This window comes from Festucalex cinctus, chromosome 1 (genome assembly GCF_051991245.1).
Source record: "Festucalex cinctus isolate MCC-2025b chromosome 1, RoL_Fcin_1.0, whole genome shotgun sequence".
Classification (NCBI taxonomy): Eukaryota; Metazoa; Chordata; class Actinopteri; order Syngnathiformes; family Syngnathidae; genus Festucalex; species Festucalex cinctus.
Window position 1 is genome coordinate 4,077,220 of NC_135411.1, and position 26,274 is coordinate 4,103,493.

The 26,274-nt window shown below is 41.1% G+C and overlaps 1 long non-coding RNA gene and 1 pseudogene across 2 annotated transcripts; one reads left to right on the forward strand and one right to left on the reverse strand.

The window, feature by feature from the left end:
* On the forward strand, positions 1-26,192 carry LOC144007067 (uncharacterized; annotated as a pseudogene). Its single transcript, XR_013280058.1, has 2 exons — positions 1-596; positions 23,194-26,192. The product of XR_013280058.1 is annotated as an uncharacterized LOC144007067 (transcript).
* LOC144007806 (uncharacterized) lies at positions 7,691-10,710 on the reverse strand. The gene is made up of 3 exons (XR_013280365.1): positions 10,416-10,710; positions 9,745-9,975; positions 7,691-9,472 (listed from the first exon to the last, which is right to left on the reverse strand). It is a non-coding gene; the product is annotated as an uncharacterized LOC144007806 (long non-coding RNA).
* Positions 26,193-26,274: the final 82 nt, after the last annotated feature.

The following is a 26,274-nucleotide window of genomic DNA, read 5'->3' on the forward strand; positions in this document are numbered from 1 at the left end:
CGTATTGTTCCGACTTTTGTCCTCTAAGACTACCCGTAGCCTGCGGGGGCGTAGTGTTCCGCTGGGGGAGGAGTGTTCCGTGATTGGGGGCGTAGTGTTCCGTTCTGCGGTCTGCAATCAGATACAATTGTGGACTTCCGCCGCACGTCTACGTTCGTTTCTTTACGTGCTCACTGCACTGGCGGGCGGCCACATCGCGTTGAATCAGACATCCTCTGCTAAATCATTCTTTCTGATTCGGTATTGGACTGAACACACAGGACTCCCATCACCATTTTGAAGGTCTGCGACACCATTTATTAAATGTCGGCGTGTGTATAAACTCGTCTCGGTGCGCGTTGATGCTTCTCGGCCTAGTTAGCTTAGCTTAGTTTTAGCTTAGCTTAGCTCGCTAGCCGCTAACAAAGAGAAGCACACAACACGTGGTCAGGAAGAGACCAAGTGTGACTTTGTTGGCATTATTGTGTCAAAAATGTCGGCGAGAACGACACCAAAGGACAAGGAGGAACTCTTTGGAGTCAAAGAAGAGAACGAGCAACATTTTCAACCGCTGGACGACGTTTGCGAGGAGCCTCGAATTGTGCTACACACAGCAGGTTTGTACACTTCTTATTACTCTCCCTTGCTTAGCACTACTATATAGCGTTAAAAAAATTCACTGCAGTTCTCATTACTGTACACAGTAATTCAATTCAACTTTATTTCAGAGGACGGTTTTACAATCATCAGACAGTCATACCAATGTCTCTGACAAGATGTATGTGAGTTGAAGAACACTTTGGTCCACGATGCTGTTGTATTAAAACGGTGGTATAATACTAAATGATTTTTTTTTTGTCTGTATACATACCCGTTTCCCACATATTTCTTTTTTTTTTTAAATAATACAATCACATTGTTTTGTTATGATTACTGCCAGTGTTTTAAAAAAATAAGTGCCGGTACTCTCCTAATTCATATCTATCTATCTATCTATCTATCTATCTATCTATCTATCTATAGGAGAATTTTTTGGGGTATTTTTATTGTAAATTGTAATATTAAATAGGGCTGCACAATCTCTCGAAAAAATATCGACATCGCGATATTGGCCCTTGCAATAATCATATCGCAAAGGCACGCAATAAATTTTATATGGAATGTCATGCTTTTTATATGAATTTGACCAATCAGATGCTAACTAAAATGTGCATCGCCATTCAATAGTTGAAAATTATCAAGACATAATTACAATTAATGAACTAAGATTACATGAAGGTTGCTTATTTTGCCCCATGAAAAATGTTTTTCTTTCATTAGGTAATAAAAATGTAATTTCTTTAGGTAAATGTTAAATATCGCAATAATATCGATATCGCTATGTTCAGCAAGTATATCGCATGTTTTTCCAATATCGTGCAGCCCTAATATTAAGTATTTTTAAATCAGCTATATGGAAGATTGAAAATTTCAAATCTCTACTGCCACCTGTGGCCGAAAACAAACTGCATGCTCGAACACACTGCGCGCACTCGTACGACCTTGAAAAAAATAATCACAGATATTACATGATATCGCGATCGCATTTTTTTGGGTGAAAAAAAATCGCAATTAGATTATTTTCCATAATCGTTCAGCCTTACTTGAAATTTGACTTAACCAAACCAAATATGTGTTTTGTCGTCTTGTGTCCTGCAGACGTCGGTGAGAAATATCTAAAAAATAAATAAATAAATAAATTAATTAATTAATAAAAAAAAAAACACAAGGGGGGGGGGGGGGAGTGGGGTGTTGGGCTGGGGTCGATATTGGTGTAAAAAAAAAAAATCTAAAATACAAAAGCCAATCTTGACTCTGTTGTGTCATCTAAAAAAGTGAAATGGAAACTTAAGTAAGTAAATACCATATCGCTCTAATTTCCTCCAGGAAATATTTTTCCCCAAAATTTAAAAACACCTGAAATCTGCCACAAAAACAAATGGTTCAGAAGATTCCCAATGAAATGAAAACTAAGTTATATTAGAAAATGCAATTTCTGGAGAAATTGCGGGTGAATGCAGGAAGGGTGAATAAAAACCTGTGGAATGATTATGAATAATATTGAATGATATTGAATGACCTGGAATGCTATACAGTGACCTGGAATGACCTGAACATGCTAAATTTGGAATGGTTTGAATTTACACAGAAATATAGAAGCGGTTGAAGGAATAAAAATAGCACACAAAGGAAAATAAATTAGCTAGAAACAAATTAACAAGACAAGAAAAACAGTCAAGTGAGCAATGTAGGAAGGAGCAAGTAATTGAGGAAGCAATGGAGTCAAGAGAGAAGAATTAAGTAAGCAATGAAGTAAGGAGCGTAGAATCGAGTAGCAATGGTGTAAGGAGTGACAAATTGAATCAGCAATGCAGGAAAGATTGAGGACTGGAGTAAGCAATGGAGTAAGGGTCACTTTCTGTTGAAATTAGGTCACTTCCTGTTGAAATTGGACTACTTCCTATTGCTACGTCACTTCCTATTGAAATCAGGTCACTTTCTGTTGAAATCGTGTCCCTTCCTGTTGATTTGACGCCACTTCTGGGTCACTTCCTGTTCATTTTAGGCCATTCCCGGGTCACTTCCTATTGAAATCAGGTCACTTCCTGTTGAAATCGTGTCACTTCCTGTTCATTTGATGCCACTTCTGGGTCACTTCCTGTTGATTTTAGGCAATTTTCGGGTCACTTCCTGTTGAACTCAGGTCACTTCCTATTGATTTTAGGCCATTTCTGGGTAACTTCCTGTTCAAATTGGGTCACTTCCTGTTGAAAACAAGTCAGTTCCTGTTGATTTCAGGTCACTTCCGGGTCACTTCCTATTGAAATCAGGTCACTTTCTGGTGAAATCATGTCACTTCCTGTTGATTTGACGCCACTTCTGGGTCACTTCCTGTTCATTTTAGGCCATTTCTGGGTCACTTCCTATTGAAATAAGGACACTTCCTATTGAAATTGTGTCACTTCCTGTTCATTTGATGCCACTTCTGGGTCACTTCCTATTGATTTTAGGCCATTTCTGGGTAACTCCCTGTTCAAATTAGGTCACTTCCTGTTGAAAACAAGTCAGTTCCTGTTGATTTCAGGTCACTTCCGGGTCACTTCCTATTGAAATCAGGTCACTTTCTGTTGAAATCGTGTCACTTCCTGTTCATTTGATGCCACTTCTGGGTCACTTCCCATTGATTTTAGGCCATTTCTGGGTAACTTCCTGTTCAAATTGGGTCACTTCCTGTTGAAAACAAGTCAGTTCCTGTTGATTTCAGGTCACTTCCGGGTCACTTCCTATTGAAATCAGGTCACTTTCTGTTGAAATCATGTCACTTCCTGTTGATTTGATGCAACTTCTGGGTCACTTCCTGTTCATTTTAGGCCATTTCCGGGTCACTTCCTATTGAAATAAGGACACTTCCTATTGAAATTGTGTCACTTCCTGTTCATATGATGCCACTTCTGGGTCACTTCCTATTGATTTTAGGCCATTTCTGGGTAACTCCCTGTTCAAATTGGGTCACTTCTTGTTGAAAACAAGTCAGTTCCTGTTGATTTCAGGTCACTTCCGGGTCACTTTCTGTTGAAATCGTGTCACTTCCTGTTCATTTGATGCCACTTCTGGGTCACTTCCTATTGATTTTATGCCATTTCTGGGTAACTTCCTGTTCAAATTGGGTCACTTCCTGTTGAAAACAAGTCAGTTCCGGGTACTTCCTATAGAAATCAGGTCACTTTCTGTTGATATCGTGTCACTTCCTGTTGATTTGACGACACTTCTGGGTCACTTCCTCTTCATTTTCGGCCATTTCTGGGTCACTTCCTATTAACTCATTCACTGCCTTGGACGAGTCAGTTCGTTAAAGTGAAAAATAGCGCCCCCTGCCTTTGACAAGTTAATTCGTCAATCCCTTTTTTTTTTTTTTATGGCAAGCTGCGGATAAAAGTCTGGGGCATCAGATGTGTGATTTTCAAGGTTGTAGCCTATTTACTTCCACCACTAGATGGCAGCACTGCCTTGGAAGTGAGCTTATCCAACGTGAAGCACCAGCGGAAGTTGAGGAGCGGAGCAGAGTGGAGCATATTAGCATAGCAGAGCATATTAGAATAGCAGATCAAGCATTATGTCTACTTTTAGACAGCTTACACTGGAGGAGAGTTTGTTAAAACCAAAGTCCAGCCAGAAACGTAGAGGATCGTCATCTTTGAACGATAATGACGATCAAAGAAGGGAAAAGATGACGTTGAGGAGCAAGGTACCACGTGTGCAAACAGAGCCGCATGTTAGTCAACCCGTGAGCTCACAAGGCAGTCAGGAGAAATCTGTTGCTGCATCCATCGATTCCACTGAATGGACGGACACGTCATGCGACTCATCGGATGAGTATCTGCCCACAAAAACCCCTGGCTGGAGCGAAGACTCGGACACATCGCAGAGTAGTGATGACGGTGAGAGCTAACGTGCTAACTCGCTAACTTTGCCTTTACTCGCGATCTCCTCGTCTTTCCGTTACATGCACTTTATTTATTACACTGTTGCCACAGTTGCCATTACTAACGGCTGTACAGATGATGTATTTTATTGCTGTGGACGTAAATGTGTTGCGATGATGAGCTAACTTGCGCGATCGTCAAATTTAAACCCATCTTGTACGAGTTGTGTTTTTCTGTCGATGTGGGTGGGGATAAAAATGTGATACGGAGTACAGCATTGATGCTAGAAGGACGAGTTAGTCTTATTTATTGTTCTTCTTTCAGTGATCGACATCTGTGCATGTATATAAAAAGCTAGACTAAGTCAAGCAATGAGGAGAAAATGACTGGTGTAAATCGAAGGGTATAAAAGGGCAGGAAAATGTTTAGCAAAGGGAAAAAAATCCAGGCAGCAGTAAAAATCATATGCTTCTATTATTTACAGATTGGCCATCCACCAGTCGGGTCTCACCGATTGGCAGAGCAAAGAGAGGAAAAAAAAAAATCTGCAAAAAACTATAGCAATAAAACAAAAAGTAATCTTTTGATTCTATGTTTCACAGCAGGTACATCCAGAAATACTGCGGCTGCTTTGTGTGGGGCTAAGAGAGGTAAAAACGTGTTTAGTACAAATCACACCGCATCAATAAATACAAATTTCATGGTATTTATTTTTCTGTAATTTATAGTTGGATCATTGAACCGTAGTGAGGATCAATCCTGGAAGCAGACACACTGGAGGCCCAAAAGGATTCGCTTCACCGCTAAGCCCGGACCCCAGGGCTCTGCTGCGGAGCTGGAGTCAGACCTGCCGGTGGATTTTCTCGAGCTTTTCATCACCAATGAGCTGCTGCAGCATATTGTTGATGAGACAAATGCCAACGCGCTTGATTCGTTGCAGGAAAACCCCTGTGGACTTCCATACAGTAGAAGTCACGACTGGAGGCCACTTACTGTAGAAGAACTCAAAACCTCATTGAACCGTAGTGAGGATCAATCCTGGAAGCAGACACACTGGAGGCCCAAAAGGATTCGCTTCACCGCTAAGCCCGGACCCCAGGGCTCTGCTGCGGAGCTGGAGTCAGACCTGCCGGTGGATTTTCTCGAGCTTTTCATCACCAATGAGCTGCTGCAGCATATTGTTGATGAGACAAATGCCAACGCGCTTGATTCGTTGCAGGAAAACCCCTGTGGACTTCCATACAGTAGAAGTCACGACTGGAGGCCACTTACTGTAGAAGAACTCAAAACCTTCCTTGGCCTAAGTTTCATTACAGGGTTCATCAAGAAACCTGTCTTGGAAGACTACTGGAGTGTAGAGGAATTTGAGAGCACACCTTTTTTTGGACAAACAATGTCCAGAAATAGATATCAAATTATTTGGAGGTATTTACACTTCAATGGCACTACACATGATTCATCGGACAAAATGCACAAGGTCCGCCCAGTCCTGGACTATGTAGTGGCCAAATTCAAAGATCTGTACACACCAAAACAAAACAAAACATTTGTATAGATGAGGGCATGATGACGTGGCGTGGTCGGCTCTCCTTCAAAGTGTACAACCCCCAAAAACCCATCAAATATGGGATTAAATCATACGTTCTTTGTGATTCTGAGACTGGCTACTGCTTCAACTTGATGCCATACATTGGTGTATCCCATACCCTGCCTGACATCGTTTTTACACTACTTGACCGCCTCACAGGTCAGGGATATACCCTGTTTATGGACAATTTTTATAATTCCATTGGCCTCTGTGAGCGTCTTCTTTCAGCAAAGACGAACGTGTGTGGGACACTCGGAAAGAACCGTGGGGAGCCTCAGCTCATAAGAGAGGCAAACAAGACAAGCTTGGGGGCAAATGGCAAGCTTGTCTGTCACAATGAGAAGGTGATGGTTGTTGCATGGCAGGACAAGCGGACTGTCAAGATGGTGACGACCTGCCATAAAGACAGAACGCATCCTGTGGAAGTGTGGCAGGAGGGGAACAAGGAGAAAGTCACCATTCTCAAACCGGAATGCGTTGCGGAGTACAATGCTTCAATGAATGGGGTGGACAAACTAGATCAAAACATTGCTTATTACCCCTTCCTCGGGCGCTCTGTAAATTGGTCAATGAAGTTTGTCACTTATCTTTTTCAATTGTGCATGTTCAATGCACATGTTCTATACAGGGTCAAAAACCCACAGAAGCCTGCAACCTTACTTGCGTTTATAAAAAAGGTTGTTGTTTCGTGGACCGTGAAAAAGCAAGTTGGACAGGGTGATGATGAGCAAGCTGTGGGGAAACAAACAAGGGCCCCATATATGAAAGACCCGGAGAGGAGGCTTGATGGACAGTTGGGCAGGCATCGGCTAGAGAAGTTGGTGCCCACCAGCAAGAAGTTGGTGCCAACAAGAAGGTGTCGGGTGTGCCAACGAAAAGGCCTAAGGAGGGAGACCACCATGTGGTGTGCATCTTGCCATGTACCCTTGCACCCAGGAAGCTGCTTCACATCATACCACACCAAAAAACACTACACATCATAGGGGCGATACACATTCTCTCACATGCACACACACACCCACACACACTTGTAAATAGTTGAAAGTTCATACAAGCAGTGCGCACCCACATACTCGTGCATTTTTCCCACTTGTATATGTAGTTCAAAGTTTTTTTGTTTTGCTACATCTGAATTGTCAATAGTTAATAATAAATTTACCATAAAAATACATTTATCTGTGTTTTTTATGTTGTTGTAACGAAGGAAAGGACTGTTCAGATGTTTGAGATGCCACAAAAGCAGAGAGTATTGGCATCAAAGTCAAAATTTAACTCAAAAGGAACCTTTTCACAAAAAGCTGTTTTTCTCCGTTTTCTAGTCAAAAACAGAAAAATTGGTTAAACTTAGTGTTGTTCTATTGCGAATAACTAGAGAAGGGAGAATGTTAGAAACTTTTTTTTTTTTTTTTAATGAAAGAAGAGGGTTTAACCTTTCCTTTGGTGGGTTCCATGTTTATATACCTATAGAGCAAAATATTCTGTGGGCCTTCAAAAATGAGTCAAAATCCTCAAAAATGGCTGGCAAGCTGAAGCTCGCTTTTCTGAAAATGGCTGGCAGTGAATGAGTTAAAATCAGGTCACTTCCTGTTGATTTGATGCCACTTCTGGGTCACTTCCTATTGATTTTAGGCAATTTCTGGGTCACTTGCTATAGGTCGCTTGCACATCGTAATGCATCATGGGAGTTTTTCTTTCGGGCGCCATATTGGGTGTCCGCCGGTTCACAAGGTACACTCGCGAGTTACACGGTAGAGCTTATCAACCTGATGTAATTTTCGCAGTATTTTCACGATTTACCGGAAGATCAAAAACAACGATACAGGCAGAAGGTGTCTCTGTGTGGCGGGATTGATCCTAATTACGTCCTGACCAAGGGTGATTTTTTTTTTTGACGGAGAAAGCTTGCTGGCCAAATGTGACATCTCTGGACATCTTTCCCTACCTCGTGTTGACAACATGCTCCATAACACGCCAACAAATCCCTGGAGGCTTACAATTATTTTGTAAGCGGGTGGATACAGAGTGTAAACTTTAACATCGCATCAGAAGAAACGGTTGCTGTTGCACGTAAGTAAACCACATGGTGTTGGTAATTCTGCACACAAAAATGTTGATTTGTTCTCAGGCTTCCTGTTATCATTGTGTTTACATGCACAGCTGGGTTTACCTGATGTGGTTTTTCTAACAATTTTATAACAGGCAAATATGGCAGAGCGTATAAGAATAAAAAGTAACTATGCACAGCCTCCCCGTGGCTTAATTAAATTTAATGCTACCCTTTCACTAGTTACATGTTACTTAATCAACTTATTCTAAATGGTTAAGGTTAACCACTCTCAGAGGACGTATTTTTAGTTTCAGTTTCCAGTACAATAAAACGTGTTCATGGTAACTACTGAGCATACTGACAGCTTTTCTTATGATCTCACGGTTAAGGAGGCTGTCACAACACCCAATTTCTGTCTGGTGCCAGATGGCAACAATTCCCATCACTTGTCACGACAACACCAATAGTATTACCAGGTATGTATGGCTTTACTTTTTGTAGTTTCTTATTTAATTCTATGTTTCATATTTTCATTACAATGTTTGTAATATTTTCAGATTCAGGCACAGATGAGTTTAACTGGACGGACTTCTGCGACTTTGTGGTGTGGACAAAGTGTGATTGAGCGAGTCCACCCAGATCGCTCGTTTTGGCCAGTTGGAAAAGCCAGAGTTTTTTTTCCCCAAAATCCCCTCCTTACCTGAACTGCTCGGGAGAGCATTTACTAGATCAGCAGTGGACTTCCAGTGTTCCTGCTCAGCCGCTGTCACCTACCACTTGCTCATGTACTTCAAAGATGCTGAATAAAGTAGTTTTTTGTGCTGCAGCAGATTGTAAAATCAAATGATATCACTTGAAGTGTGCCAATCTAGACTGCCAAAAGGACAGTGGTTTTGTGACAAGTGTGAAACAAGGATTATTGGGAAAACTGTAACACAGTACTGGTACTTGTCTTACATTAAACAAATTTAAAAGAGAGCAACTTTTTCCTCTGTACATAGCATAATGAAAGTCATTGCGTACCCCATCAACATTACATCATACCGTCATCTCAGGATGGTAGGCACCTGTGCTAAAATAAACTACATTAATTAACAGTTCAATTTTTAACCCTGAAATTACTACATCTAATCATTATTCACTTCATTTTTTGTGCTTTTAGAAATAATAGAGATTTATGCCATTACTTTAAGAGGGACCATATTGCACATTGAGTCAAATCCTGTCATTTGTATTATGTATAGCTTTGTAAACAAACCCAACAATAGAATTTGTATAAACGCTGCCTTTATTAGCGCCAAACAAACAGTCACATGTTGTCCTCCTCCAATGCTTTGATGCTCGCCTTCGTTTCCATCATGTCATTGGCAATCAAGTCGGTGTGGCATGAGATCCCTAAAGAAAAAAATAAAGAAAAAAATCACAAAAAAATACGGTACCAGTAATAGGTTTAATATAGTAAAGTAGTATAGTTTTTTTGTCAGTGTAAAAGAAATGTACACATTTTGTTGCATTTTTTAATGTATGAACATTGCTACAGGCAAATACTTATTTCTATAAACACTTCCAAATGTCTCTAAAATATAAGGTGCGTGTACACACACAAACAAACACATACATTCACTCATGCATACAATATATCATGTAATGAATTCTGAGTGGCATACCAGAGTCAATGATGTCAGCAGTACTTGAGGGTACAGGTTACTGGAGCCATCTGGCTGCATAACTGCAACAATCTCTGCCACTTCGAGTCGTCTTTTCTTTGCTTGTCTCTCCTGTGCACGTTCATATCTTGGCACCGACTGGGCTGAGACATAGATGTTGTAACTTGGGACCCAACTTTAATGTTGGAGCCCAGTTGGGATGATTGGACAGAAAAACGGGCGCAGGGCGACCTGTTAAAATAAACAAATATATAAACAAATAAAATATGGAAAGACTGGTTATTTTACCGCAGTAGGGTGGCCGTGAATAAGTTCTTTAGCATGATGTGTAGGCTACCGGGGGTCTGTTTACTTGCATCACCCCCGGGGGTCTGTTTTCTTGCATCAGCCCCTTCTGTCTCTTTTTTTTCCAAGTTTACATTTTGCCACCAAAAAACATGTTATCGGCATTAAAAGCCCAAGACTAATCAATCCAATTTCAGCAGTAAACACTTTGCACTGGCACTACTTGGGTGAAAATGTTCGATGTTAGCTTTCGGCTAACGTCCGCTAGCCAGCTTGTACTACCGAACTTGCTTGCTCATGAATCCAAAACATAAGCAACTTGCCCATATATGGGCGGTCGAAACGTTATTAATCCTCATGCATTAAATAAAGGTAAACAAGCTTACCGCTCACAAAGTGATCGCTGCACACACGAGCCCAAAGTAACGACTTCCCTCCGGAGTCCGCACTCCTCTGTCTCCAGGCCCTGGTTCCTAATTATTTTCGGAATTCGGAAAAAAGACCGACTATTTTCCCCCTTGGCTTTGTTCGAACAGCCAACGATGCAGCAACAATGTACCATTTTAAACGCAGAAAACAAACGTGATAGATACGTGTTAGACCGAATCGCTACGTAAATGGAGGCCACCCAGCATGGCGACTACGAGAAATCCGAGGCGGAAGTGACGACATGTGCAAGCGACCTATTGGTTGATTCCGGACAGGGGCCGATTATACAGTCATGAGACAGTCATGCCAATGTATCTGACAAGACGTGTGCGATTTTAAGAACACTTAGGTGCACAATAAGACTGTATTAAAACGGTGGTACAATACTACAAATTATTTTTTTTGTCGGTATACTTTTTTTTTTTTTTTTTTTTTTTTTTTTTTTTTTTTTTACATAACAGTCACAGTTTTGTAATGATTACTGCATTATTACATTCAACTGCTGTTGCAACCAGTGGTAATTTTGACAAGAAATTTTAATTTAGTTTTAGTTAGTCTTTTGACTAAAATTAACAAGTTTCAGTCATAATTTAGTCTTCTGATTGTATTTTAGTTTTGATCCAATTTTAGTCGACTAAATTCACAGTTTAGTCTATTTTCCTTCAGCATACGTTTCAACTTTTATACAGAAAATTATAGCACACCTATTTGTGACTTTAGTTTAACACGCAAGACACATTTCATACAATGGTGTCTTCATTGTTTCAATGAATCATGTTCAACTGACAATAATGTAACTTTTCACCTGAATAAGAAAAAGTGCATAATTAAATTGCTTGAGATTAATCTTACAGCTGCACAATTTATGTTTATGTACAACACTTTGTATACAGCAATGCCTGTTCTTAGAGCGCTTTATAATTAAAGTTGAGTTGAGTTAAAGTGCAGTGAACACAACATTTTTTGAGTGGTTCTTTTCTCATTCATTCTGATTGGATTGTGTGAATTTTCACTACTGTGTTGTTTTCATTTCCATTTTAGTCATTGATGAAATTGTCAGTCAATTTTAATCATAGTTATTGTCTGAACGAATCGCTTCTATTTTAGTTTTCATTTAATTTTCGTCAGGAAAAACAATTAGTCACGAAAATTATGATGTCAATTTTTCGGCGACAAAAATATCACTGGTTGCAACTGTAGCATTCACGAAGACGGGAGTCAATGACAATCGATTCCGTTTTGCAAATCAGTGCCGAGTTCATATGGGCATATATGCGAACTGCGCTCAAGACGACACGTGAAAATGGAATGAAGCGGTTGCGCTTAATTAAGGTAAATTAATGAGTTAAATTCAACGGTTATATGCGGTTGCGAAACACAGTCGACTCCGCGTACCCGTGTTCCCCTCCGGGAACGTGGTTGACGTCCCGCTCGTGAATGCGTCTGATTATCCGTCTTTTACACGAATACAAAAAGTTAGTATTCCTCGTTGGAGATCGTTGCCGAACCATTATGATTTGACGAGGGGTTCTTGACCTGGTTAAAATAGTCCGTGTGCCACGTCATCCTGTGCTTCCAGCATGTGAGCAGTAATAATTTCGACAAATTTTTTTTTGTTACGAACATTTTTTTTTTCAGGCGAAAATTCAAAACTAAAGTAGAAGCCATTCATTGAGACTAGTGTTGTTGCGATACCCTTTTTTTTGGTCCCCGATTCCAATACCCAGTTTTTTCGTATCGATGCTGGTACCGTACCGATACCAATGTTTTTTTTTCCCAACATGAAAATTGAAAAAACTGCCCTACCATTGGTTCAGAACATTCAAGGGCCAATAGGATATCTTGGCTCGGCATGCAGTGAACATGTCACACATCAGTGAATGTCGTGCACACGCAAGAAACAAAATGTTGGACCAAATGTCCAATATTAGTGTCAGAAATAATGGTATCGGCATGTTACTTGTTAGTACTCTGGGCCTCTCCCGAGACCAGTATCGGTATCGGAACAACACTAATAGACTATAATTAAATTGATTGACAATTTTCTCAATGACTAAAACGAATTTAAAAAACAACACAGTGACGAAAATTCACACAATCCAACCAGAAGGAAGGAAACGTGTGTTGGAGAAAAGGACCACTCAGACACTGTTCAGTGCCACTGCACTTTGTTTAATGTAATTTCATGAATTTATTTCATATTATTTATTTCATTGTGCAGCTATAAGATTAATCTCAAGCAATTATGCACTTTTTATTTAAATGAAAACTAAGTGATATTAGAAAATGCAATTTCTGGAGAAATTGCGGGTGAATGCAGTAAGGGTGAATAAAAACCTGTGGAATGATTAGGAATAATATTGAATGACCTGGAATGCTATACAATGACCTGGAATGACCTGAACATGCTAAATGTGGAATGGTTTGAATTTAGACAGAAAAATAGAAGCAGTTGAAGGAAGAAAAATAGCACACAAATAAAAATAAATTAGCAAGAAACAAATTAACAAGACAACAAGAAAGAAGTCGAGTGAGCAATGTAGGAAGGAGCAAGTAATTGAGGAAGCAATGGAGTCAAGAGAGAAGAATTAAGTGAGCAATGAAGTAAGGAGCGTAGAATCGAGTAGCAATGGTGTAAGGAGTGACAAATTGAATCAGCAATGGAGGAAAGATTGAGGACTGGAGTAAGCAATGGAGTAACGGTCATTTTCTGTTGAAATTGGACTACTTCCTATTGATAAGTCACTTCCTGTTGAAATTGGACTACTTCCTATTGATAGGTCACTTCCTGTTGAAATCGGGCCACTTCCTGTTGAAATTGGGCTACTTCCTATTGATAGGTCACTTCCTGTTGAAATCGGGCCACTTCCTGTTGATTCTAAGTCACTTCCAGGTCACTTCCTATTGAATCAGGTCACTTCCGGGTCACTTCCTGTTGAAAACAAGTCAGTTCCTGTTGATTTCAGGTCACTTCCTATTGAAATCAGGTCACTTTCTGTTGAAATTGTGTCACTTCCTGTTGAAATTGTGTCACTTCCCGTTGATTTAAAGCCACTTCTGGCGGAGGAACTACATTTCCCATCGCGAGATGCTGTGACTATCGCGTGACCGGTAGCGAGACTGGGAAAATCTAACATGGCGGAGCTCTGCTGCTAAAATAGAATTAGCTTTATATTTCTAATTAAACCCGAATTTAATGATTAGATAAATTCGATTTTTTTCTTTTCTAAGAAAGATCGGAAATATTATCCAGTGTGGACGACCTCGAACGTTTTATTGACTATCATTTTTATAGCTGCGCGATGGATGAGCCGGCGGCTAGTCGGGATAATCCTTCGAAAAAAAAAAGGAAAAATGACTCGTCAACAGACACGGACGATTTAGCAACCGCCGACGTATCGGTGAGTATGCTGGATTCCATAAATAAAAAACTTGACGTCCTCTGTCTTATCCGCGAGGACGTCAAAGAATTAAAGGCAAGTTTGGAATTCGTTAGCCAACAGGTAAGCGACCTCCAATGCGATAACTCCGAGCTACGCTCCTCTCTCGTCGCTGTCACAGCCGAGTTGGAGACGATTAAAAAGGAAAATAAAATGCTAAAGGAAACGGTCTTAGATGTTCAATCCCGTAGTATGCGGGAAAATCTAATATTCTCAGGTATAGCCGAAAATTCTCCAGATAATCCAGAGGGTGAGATAAAAAAATTCATGACATCATCGCTAAAGATCCCACAGGAGACGGTAAATAATATCTCTTTTCACCGTGTACACCGGCTCGGAGCTCGTAAGGGCAATAAGCCCCGTCCTATTATTGCTAAGTTCGAACATTTTAAACATAAAGAATTGGTAAAAAGTAAAGGACGGGAGCTCAAAGGGACATCTTTCGGGATGAATGATCAATTCCCAAGAGAGATAAACGAGCGGCGAAAAGTACTGTTTCCTATAATGAAACAAAATAGACAGGAGGGTAAACGGACTTCGATGGTCGTTGATAAATTATATATCGACGGCCAGCTATTCCGAAACCCAACCTCGACCCCTTGGCTGTTCTAACTGACAATTGGTAGAGCCCAGCATTGTGTGATTATTTGACGTATGTATATGTATATGTATGTGTATGTATATGTGTATATATGTATATATATGTATATGTATATGTATGTATATGTATGGATAATGGGTTACGAAATAGAATATGAATTTATATTATGCATAGGCTATATAGTAATAATAATAATAATAATAATAATAATAATATAGAAATATATTCTTAAAAAAATAAATTAATAATAATAATAATAATAATAATCTCGCTTAGGTCACCATTTACTGGTGTATTGTTATGTTGAATCCCCCACAGATTTCCTTCACACTCACTTCCCCCCACGTTTCTTCACTATTATACTTATCTACTTGCTATCTCTCTCTTTATATAAATTATATAAATTGCCTAATTACTCTTTTGCTATCCTACAATATGTTAATATTAATAAGCAGCTTATATAGATGTATACATAAGACTGAGTCTATATTGCTTGTATGCAGAAATTAGTTCTGGTCTCCTGGAATGTGTGTGGCGCTCGCTCCCAGGCAAAAAGAATAAAAATTTTAGACCATCTCTCAAAATTTAAGGCAGATATTTGTCTCCTACAAGAAACCCACTTACAAAAATCAGAAGAAAAATTATTTATAGATAAAAATTTTAGTCAAGTTTACTCTGCCTCCTATAATAGTAGACAAAGAGGTGTCTCTATACTTATACATAAGAATTTATTCTTTACTCTAAATAATATAGTAACAGATTTAGAGGGCCGATATATTATTATCCAGGTAACTATATTTAATAAAGTATATACAATTGGTAATTTATATGCCCCAAATAATGATGACCCTGATTTTTTCCATGAATTTTTCTCTCGGTTACTCGATTTAGCAACAAATTCTACTATTATTATTGGAGGTGATTTTAACACGGTCTTGAACCCGTTAATAGATCGTTCTAATAATACGATATATACAAGGCGATTACGATCCGCTAAAGTAATAGATGAATATATGGAGGATTTTGGCCTCAGCGATGGCTGGAGACTTCAAAACCCAACTAAGAAGGAATTTACCTTCTTCTCTGCTGTGCACCGATCATTCTCAAGAATTGATTTTTTCCTTACAAATAATTCTATTGTTGATAAAACTGCTATAAAAATACATTCTATAATTATAAGTGATCATGCACCAGTCTCCCTCACTCTACAAATTGACTCTACCTTTAAACCTCCCCCGATATGGCGTTTTAACATCTCATTACTGAAAGACGTAGAGTTTGATAAAATTATTAGAAGGGAGTGGGCAGATTTTTTGGAAATAAATGACTCTCCAAATATATCTCCATCTCTTCTCTGGGAAGCAGGGAAAGCGGTAATTAGAGGGAAAATTATATCATATTCAACTTATAAAAAGAAACAGGATCAAAAATTAGAAAAATACCTGGAAGATAAAATTAAACAACTAACGGATGAATATGTATTAAACCCAAATAATCAAATATGGATAGAACTACAGAATATAAAAATACAGTTAGATAACATGTTATCTAAAAAGACAGAGTTTATAATACAACAGTTGAGATATAATAATTTTGAACATAATAATAAATCAGGTAAATTCCTGGCAAATCAACTTCAACGGAATCGGGAAAAATCTCTTATAACGGCTATTAAAGATATAAATGGTGAATACACACAATCACCAGAAGAAATTAACCATATTTTTTATAACTATTATCGAAATCTATACACAGAAATTAATAGACCTAACCCTGAATATATTGAGGAATTCCTAAACAGCTTAAATATACCTCAGTTATCTATTGAACATAAAGATATTCTCGATACCCCGCTTACTATAGATGAGTTGTATCGTGCTTTAGACAGTATGCCTAATGGCAGAGCACCTGGTCCAGACGGCTTTCCGGCTATATTTTTTAAACATTTCTGGTTAATGTTTGCTCCATTATTTCTAAGAGTAGTAACTGAAATTAAAAGTAAAGGTGATATACGTCAAGATATGAATATAGCAGCAATTAAACTTTTATTAAAGCCAGAAAAAGACCCTACCCTCCCGTCAAGTTACCGACCGATATCACTAATTAATACCGATATTAAAATTATCGCTAAGGCCTTGGCATCTCGATTAGAGACGGTAATCTCGACAATTATTCATAGTGATCAAACAGGTTTTATTAAAGGTCGTCATTCTACTAATAATATTAGGAGACTCTTTAACTTGATTAGTATGTCACAGCGGTATGATAAAAAGGCAGTTGTTATTTCGCTGGATGCAGAAAAAGCATTCGATAAAGTTAACTGGTCCTTCCTCTTTGCTGTCTTAAATAAATTCGGCTTCGGGGAGTCATTCATTCAATGGGTCTCAATATTATATGATTCTCCTAAAGCTACAGTTACTACTAATGGGATTACATCACAGAGTTTTACTTTACAAAGGGGAACAAGACAAGGGTGCCCAATTTCTCCTTTATTATTTGCTATATTTATTGAGCCGCTTGCATTAGCTATACGTCAGGATAGACGGATCCAAGGAATCCACTCCGGGACAATAGAACATAAAATTAATCTATATGCCGATGATATATTACTCTATTTAGAAGAACCTGCTATCTCGCTAGGGGAAGCATTTAAATTAATAACTAAATTCTCTCACTTATCAGATTACTCTATTAACTGGACAAAATCCACATTATTACCTATTACAGAAAATTCATGGAATCCTACAAGTCAGGATCCACACTACTCCTTTCCTACAGGTAATTTAAAATACTTAGGTGTTAAAATTTCACCTAAGTTAACTGAATTAACTTCTTTAAATTTTTCACCATTATTGGATAGTATCCGTAGTGACCTGGAGCGCTGGAATAATCTTCCGATCTCTTTAATAGGACGGATAGCTACTATAAAAATGAAAGTTTTACCAAAGATTAATTATTTATTTTCAATGATTCCATTTAAACCTACGTCTAACTGGTTCCAATCGCTGGACTCTGCTATCATAAAATTCTATTGGAATAAAAAAAAAGCCAAAATTAGTCTATCTACTCTTCAGGAAAGTAAATCTAAAGGAGGTTTAGAGGCACCAAACTTTATGTACTATTATTTAGCTAATCAACTACAATATCTTGTGCTATGGACACAACCAGACAGAGATACTAACTGTTGGTTGGAATTGGAGCAGAAGGATTGTAATAATCTTAGACTGTCAGATTTACTCTTTATTACAAAATCAATAAGACGACATAATTGTTTTAAAAACCCAATGATAGCCGCCACCCTGACTGCCTGGTGGAAGGCATTAGAAATTACAAACTCCCAATTGGCGCCCTGTGGGCTCTCTCCCATTTGGCATAACCCCGACTTTCAACTTAATAATCAGCCGTTCCATTTAAGCCTATGGGAGCAGAAAGGAATTACACACCTTCATCATCTTTTCTCAGATAATAAGTTTATATCGTATACAAACTTGGTCCAGAAATATGAAATAAAAAAGGGAAATTTCTTACATTATCTGCAAGTTAAAAATATGGTTAAGAAACAAATCCCAACACTTCAGGATACGCTCCAACTGCCTGTCTTAGCTAAAGATATTATAAAGCTTTCTCCAACAACAATAAAGAAAATATCAAAAATATATAAGTTATTTTTATACACAAATAAAACGTATTTACCGACTTTAAAATGGGAAAAAGACTTGTCTATAGTTCCGGAACCAGACTTTTGGACCCAAATCTGTGAAAATGTATTTAAAATGACCAAACAGACAAATTTGCAACTTATCCAATATAAGATACTTCATAGAACATATATTACACAATATATGATGAAAAAAATGGGACTCTCTGACTCCGACATTTGTCTCCAGTGCTCACAAAACACTGCCGATACTTATCTTCATGCTTTATGGTCATGTACTCCAGTGCTGCATTTCTGGACTAAAATCTTGGAAAAGCTCGCTGATATATTAAACTGTAGGCTTCCTTTATCTCCAAGATTGTGTTTACTAGGTGACTTAACAATAACTGAGCTACCATGTAAACAATCTCAATCTATATTTATAGCCCTTACTATTGCTAAAAAAATAATCCTTGTCAATTGGAAAAATAAACAATCTCTAAATATCGACCACTGGTTAAACTTACTAATAAATTATATCTCAATGGAAAAAATCTCTGCCTTAAATAAAAATCAAGTATCAAGATTTAAACAAATATGGTCTATGTACATAGAATATTTTAATCTCAATTTGGCAACTTAATCCTGCCAAGATTCTGCCTGTTAACGAGAGCCACCACATCGTTACAACTTCTGTTTTCGCTGCTCCTGTATTTGGTATTTTGTATCTGATTGTTTTTATTTTTATATAGTCAGGAACCTAGTTGCTGCTAGTGGGCTCGAGCATACCACACTATACGACACTATACTCAATAACTCCTTAAGATCTATTTCTAGTGGGCACTAAGCATCAACACTTGGTGTTACTGCATGCTAATTAGTCAATTTTCTTGACGCCGTCCCCTGTGGTCGGGCGGGGGTGGTTCTGCCCCCCCCCCCCCCCCCCCCCCCCCGTTGTCTGCTCGGTGGCGGTTGCGTCTTGGCCGCTACCTGGGCCCCCTGTGGGGTGCGGTGTTGGGGTGCTTCCCCTGGTGCCCGGGGCGGTGCCGTCCCGGCGCGGTCCGCTGCTCCGTGCCCGGCGGCGCGGTTCGGGGTGGGTGGGCCTCCGGTGTGCCCCGTGGTTCCCTCTCCCCTCCCCCTTCCTCCCCCCCGTCGCCTCTCCCTCCTCGCCTCCTCCCGCCCATCCTCCTCTGCCTCCCGGTCCCTTTTCCCTTGTCACCCTCCCTCCTCCTCTCCCCCCCCGCCTCCTGCCCTGCAGCCGCCCTTTCGCCTTCTTGTCGTCTTCTCCCCGCTTCCCCCGCCCCCCCCCCCTTCCCTGTCTGCCCTGCGGCCCCTCCCCCTCCCTCTCCCTGGGCCTGGGGCTCCCTCCCCGGCCCGGGCGTCGGGCTCCGGGGGCCGGGCGAGGGTTTGGGGCCTGCCCCACTCCGGTATAACTCCTGGCGCCCCGGGCGGGCTCCGGTGGCCGGTGGGCTGTCCGGTAGCCCTGCTGCGCTGGCTGTCCGCCCATTGTGGTGCCGGGTGGATGAGGTGGGGGGCGGCAGGGGGTGGGGGTGCTGGGGGGCGGGCGTGCCACCTACACCCGCCGGGTTGGGTGAGGCCCCGCTGGTCGCTCCTCTTACTCACTTCACTAGCTTGCACTATACACTTTGTAAATATACACATAGGGCACACAACACATTTCTTGGTGGGGTGGGGAAGGGTGGAAACACCGTCTTCACCCTTCAACTCCCCTCCAATTTTAATGCACCTCACGTCCAAGGGGAGGGGTGAGTTGGGGCGGGGAGCCATCAGAGGGGATGGACTGCAGTGCCTGGCAGCGCTGTGGTCCCCCCCATTTGTATCCCTGCCCCACCACTTTGTCCCTCCATTCCCTTTTTTAATGCACCACACATATACATATTCATTTTTTTGGGGGGGATACGGGTGTGTCGGAGTAGGGGAAATTTTTTCCCTCTGCTCCGACTCACCTGCTCCCAATTTTAATGCACCACACGCACACACTTGTATATACACTGGGTGGGGCCACATTCACGGTGTAAGGGTAGAGCTCGCCAGTCGGCGAGCTGGCGGACTCAGTAACAGGGTTAGGTGTCACTAATACTCTGGCGTGACGACCGGGGCCTCTCCCCACCGGGCTCGGTGTTCTGGTGTTCCGCCTTCTCCCCTGGTGCTTCCTCCTCTGCTTCCCCCCTCCCGCCGCTGTGCAAATCTCGCGCGGCTGGAGGTGGGGTGGGCACATCTTCCCTCTCTGCGCTGCTGCCCGGTGCCGGTTTCCGGGGGGGGGGGGTGGGGGGTTCTCGCGGGGGGCCGGGTTCGCGGGGGGGGGGTGGCGGCCGTCGGGGGGGGGCGGCTTGTTTGGGGGGGGGGTGGAGGTATGGGTGGGTGGGGGGTTGGGTGCTGGGGGTCGGGGTGTGTTCGGGGGTTTGGGGGTCGGGGGTGGTGGGGCCTGGGTCGTGGTGGATGGCGGGTTTGGGTGGGGTGCGGGGGGGTCGTGGGGGGATGGGGGCTGGGGACCGGTGGGGCGCTGTGGGGGCCCGCTGGGCCTCGTTCTGCGGCCTTGGGCTCGGGGGTGTGGGCCGGGGCTGGGGCGGGGGTGTTCCGGGTGTCTGGGTCGGCTCGCCGACCGGTGTCCGCTCGGGTGGCTTGGGGGGTGGCCTTGGTGCTGCCGCGGCCTGGGGATTCCGGGGGGGGGGGGGGGGGGGGGGTGCTCGCTTTGCTGGACCGCGGTTGACGGCTTCTTTCTTTGGTGGTGGTCCTTATGCATGCCAGATCCGTCGCACCAGCATCTACTGAAACTCAACAGAAGTACCCTCTCCCTCCCACAGCCCCTTGAATCAGTTGGTGCTGGTGTCTGTGGTTCTCACTTTGCTTTATCTATCCTTCCCTCCTTCCTCTCTTTAGTTTTTCCTCTGGTCACTTGAGATCTTAATTTATTAGAAGTATGAGGTTTCTGGGGTTGGCATAAGACTCCGGTTTTGTAACCACGCAGGAGGGGTCTTGTTGGTGCTGGACTTCACTTTGATGGATTGGATGTACTGGCTTCTATTGATCTCACTCTGCCTTATCGATCCTTCCCTCCTTCCTCTCTTTAGTTTTTCCTCTGGGCTCTTGAGATCTCGCTAAATTTGCTGGAATTTAGAGGCTTCCGGGGTTGGCGTAAGACTTTGATTTTGTAATCATGGGGAAGGCAGGAAGTGTTTGGTCGGTGCTGGATGTCACTTTGATTTACCTTTCTTTTCTCTTTATTTCTTTTTTTTTTCTGACCTTTTCTCTGGTCTCCTGACCATTTAAATCTCACGACTCTGGCAAGATTCTGAAGTACCTGGTTAAGGCGAAGGGTAATGGGATATTTATAAGGTTTTAGGTGAATGAATGAGTATAAATTTATACGTATTTGCACGCACGCACACGCACGCACGCAAACGCACGCAAACGCACACACGCAAACGCACGCACGCACGCAAACGCACGCAAACGCACGCACACATACACACAAAAAAAATAAAAAATAAAATAAAAAAAAAATAAATAAAAAAAGAGCAATGATGACAAGACGTTGAATCGGTAAGACTACCGAATGAACAATTCTGAGCTCTTCAAAAAAAAAAAAAAAAAAAAAAAAAAAAAAAAAAGCCACTTCTGAGTCACTTCCTGTCCATTTTATGCCATTTCCGGGTCACTTCCTATTGAAATCAGGTCACTTCCTGTTGAAATCGTGTAGCTTCCTGTTGATTTGAAGCCACTTCTGGGTCACTTTCTATTGATTTTAGGCCATTTCCGGGTCACTTCCTGTTGAAACAGGTCACTTCCTGTTGATTTTTGGCCATTTCTGGGTAACTTCCTGTTCAAATCAACAGGTCACTTCCTATTGAAATCAGGTCACTTCCGGGTCACTTCCTGTTGAAAACAAGTCAGTTCCTGTTGATTTCAGGTCACTTCCAGGTCATTCCTGTTGAAAACAAGCCACTTCCTGTTGAAATCGGGTTATTTCCTGTTGAAATCAGGTCACTTCCTGTTCAAGCCGGGGCATTTCCTGGCGAGAATCCCTGGTGTACCAAATCAATTGGCCAAGATGGCCGCCACCCCTAGTGAGACTCTTGGACGTAACTTAATCAATTGGCCAAGATGGCTGCCGCTGAGGGCAGGCGTAGGGTACAAAATAGGAAATTGTGATTAAGGCGTGAATTTTGGAACTAAAAAAGGAGAATTGGTGGACTACATTGAAGTTGGAATGTGGTGAATTGGATGAAGAATGTGGAAGTAAATGTGAAATGTAGAATGTAGGGAGAGGTAGAGTACAAAATGGGGAATTGTGGTAAGGCGTTAATTTTGGAAGTGAAAAAGAAGAGCTCATGGCGTGAATTGGTGGAATATATTGAAGTTGGAACAAAGTGAATCGGATGAAAAATGTGGAAGTAAATGTGAAATGTAGAATCTCTCATTATGAATACATTGGAAAAAATGTGTACGAAATCGGGAATTGCGAGTAAGGCGTGAATTTTGGAACAGGAAAAGAGCTCGTGGTATGAATTTAAGGAATATATTGACGTTGGAATGAAGTAAATTGGATGAAAAATGTGGAAGGAAATTTTGAATCTTCCATTAAGAATGCATGAGGAAAAATTGGGTACAAAATAGTGAATTGTGGGTAAGGCGTGAATATTTGGAATATGTTTAAATTGGAAAGATGAGAATGGGATGAATCATGTGGAAGTAGGGGTCTTCCAGCCTAACTATGGTTACAAATAGGTGTTTTAATTTTACTATGTAAAAGTTGAAATGTATGCGGATGGACAATATCAACTCAACTCAATTTAGTCGACTTCAATCAATAGAGAGATTAAAATAGTTTTAGATTTGACCTTATATCGGCTGTCAGATTTTTAACAAGGCCAATACTTTTTTTCCTTTTGCTTTTTGTTTTTTGGGATGGGCCAATCCGAGTATGCGGTGGCCCCAAGTCGAGGTGCACTGTAGGAACAATAATGCACATCATCTCACGCTTGAAATTTGACTTGACCAACCCAAATGTGTGTTTGTCTTCTTGTGTCCTGCAGACGTCACTGAGAAATATCTTCGTCCTGACCAAGAGGACATGAAGCCTCGGAATGTTAAAGAGGAGGAAGAACATCCTTACATCGAAGAGGAAGAAAAGCCCGTTCGTGTCAAAGAGGAGGAGGTTGAGAATGACGTCACCAAGTCACCAATGACCTTCGCCCCTTTAAAGAGTGAAGATGAAGTCAAGGGTGAGAGTGAGGAGGGCAGAGGGGCGGAGCCTCCAAACAGGATCTTAAATCCTCAAAACATGATTCCACAAAGTGATGCAGACCACTGGGGACCATCAAAAATAAAAAGTGATGACATAAGGTCCCTTTCTTCTCATGATGATGATGATAATGATGATAATCTGCATGGTAATGATGAACATGCTGCTGATGATAGGTCGTGTCACACTGACGACAAATCCTGCGAATGTTCTCACTGTGGGAAAACATTGAGTACAAAAGGACGTTTGAAAATTCACTTGAGAAGACACACTGGGGAAAAACCTTTTTCTTGTTTAGATTGTGGCAAAAGTTTCTCTTTGAAGTCAAATTTAACAAAACATTCAAGAACACACACTGGGGAAAAACTTTTTTCTTGTTTAGATTGTGGCAAAAGCTTCTCTTTGAAGTCAAATTTAACAAAACATTCAAGAACACACACTGGGGAAAAACTTTTTGCTTGTACCCACTGTGGCAAAAGCTTCTCTCAGAAGTCACATTTAACCAGACATACAAGAAGACACGCTGGGGAAAAACCTTTTTCTTGTTTAGATTGTGGCAAAAGCTTCTCTTCGAAGTCAAATTTAACAACACATAAAAGAATCCATAGTGGCGAGAAACCTTTTTCTTGCTCCCATTGTGGTAAAAGCTTCTCTTCAAAGTCACATTTAACCAGACATATAAGAAGCCACACTGGCGAGAAACCTTTTTCTTGCTCAGACTGTGGCAAAAGCTTCTTTCGGAAGTCAGCTTTAACAACACATACAAGAAGACACACTGGGGAAAAACCTTTTTCTTTTTTAGATTGTGGCAAAAGCTTCTTTGACAAGTCAGATTTAACAACACATACAAGAAGACACACTGGGGAAAAACCTTTTTCTTGTTTAGATTGTGGCAAAAGCTTCTCTCAGAAGTCAGCTTTAACAACACATACAAGAAGACACACTGGGGAAAAACCTTTTTCTTGCTCAGACTGTGGCAAAAGCTTCTCTCGGAAGTCAGATTTAACAACACATACAAGAAGACACACTGGGGAAAAACCTTTTTCTTGTTTAGATTGTGGCAAAAGCTTCTCTCAGAAGTCAGCTTTAACAACACATACAAGAAGACACACTGGGGAAAAACCTTTTTCTTGTTTAGATTGTGGCAAAAGTTTCTCTGACAAGTCAGATTTAACAACACAAACAAGAAGACACACTGGGGAAAAACCTTTTTCTTGTTTAGATTGTGGCAAAAGCTTCTCTCGGAAGTCAGCTTTAACAACACATACAAGAAGACACACTGGGGAAAAACCTTTTTCTTGCTCAGATTGTGGCAAAAGCTTCTCTGACAAGTCAGTTTTAACAGCACATACAAGAATCCATAGTGGAGAGAAACCTTTTTCTTGCTCAGCCTGTGGCAAAAGCTTCCCTGCCAAGCCTGAATTAAGAAGCCACATAAGAACACACACACGGGACAGAAACCATATTCATGCACAAAATGTGTGAAAAGCTTCGCTTCCACCAATTCTTTAACAGCACATGCAAAAACACACACTGGAGAGAAACCATATTCCTGCTCAGATTGTGGAAAAAGCTTCTCTTCCATGTCAAATTTAAGAAAGCACACAAGAATACATGGTGGGAAGTAGGGGTGTGAATTGCCTCGTACCTGCCGATTCGATTCGTATCACGATTCATAGGTCACAATTCGATTCGATACCGATTAATCCCGATACGGTTTTGTTTGTCAATTGCTGCGATTTTTTTTTTTAACTCAAATTTAGAAAATACTAATCAGTAATCTTGTACACTGTAAGATTTGTATGAAAATGTATTATTTATAGGCGGCACGGTGAGCGAGTGGTTAGCAGGTCCGCCTCCCAGTGCTGAGGACTCAGGTTCGAGTCCGGGCTCCGGCCTTGCTTTGTGGAGTTTGCATGTTCTCCCCGTGCTCGCGTGGGTCTTCTCCGGGTACTCCGGTCTCCTCCCACTTTCCAAAGACATGCATGGCAGGTTAATTGGACGTTCCGAGTTGTCCCTAGGTGTGCTTGTGAGTGTGGATGGTTGTTCGTCTCTGTGTGCCCTGCGATTGGCTGGCAACCAGTCCAGGGTGTCCCCCGCCTTCTGCCCAGAGCGAGCTGAGATAGGCGCCAGAACCCCCCGCGACCCTTGTGAGGAATAAGCGGTCAAGAAAATGGATGGATGTATTATTTATCTGAAACTTCAACCTTATAACTCTGAGCCACATAGTAAACATTTTTTCCATGTTTAAGTTGTGAACTCTAACTATAAGACGTTTTGTTGAATATTTTCCCATCAAAAATTGATATTTAAAAATCAATTCTGCCACCTATTGAATCGATTCGAGAATTGCGTCCTGTAATATTGCGATATATTGCCGAATCGATTTTTTTAACACCCCTAGTGGGAAGGAACCATTCAGTTGCAGTGTTTGTCCTAAAAGATTCTCTTGTAAAAAGCTTGCTGAGAGACACGAGTGTGCTGGTGAGAATGGCAGCCATCTTTGAAGCTTCAAAAAATGAAGGGAAGTGAGACTGGTGTGCTGTAAAAGTGTCAATGCATCTTAAGTGTAAATGTAATGCTTTCAAAACTACTCAACCTGTAAATATTAAATGTTTGCTGTTAATGTGTTTAAATGTCAATGTATGGTTTTTTTGTACGTAATTTAGGAAGTTATTTTTGTTTGCTTCTGAATGTTGTTAATGGTTGTTTGTTGATGTTGTGTATTTGCTTGTGTGAAACACATTGAGTTGCTTTGTGTATGAAATAGAAATAAAGCCACCTTGCAATTTTCCCCAAATAAGCGTCGACAATACGTTCAGACACACAAAGCCATCTGCGATTAAAAATTTTTGTTGAACAGTGTTATCAC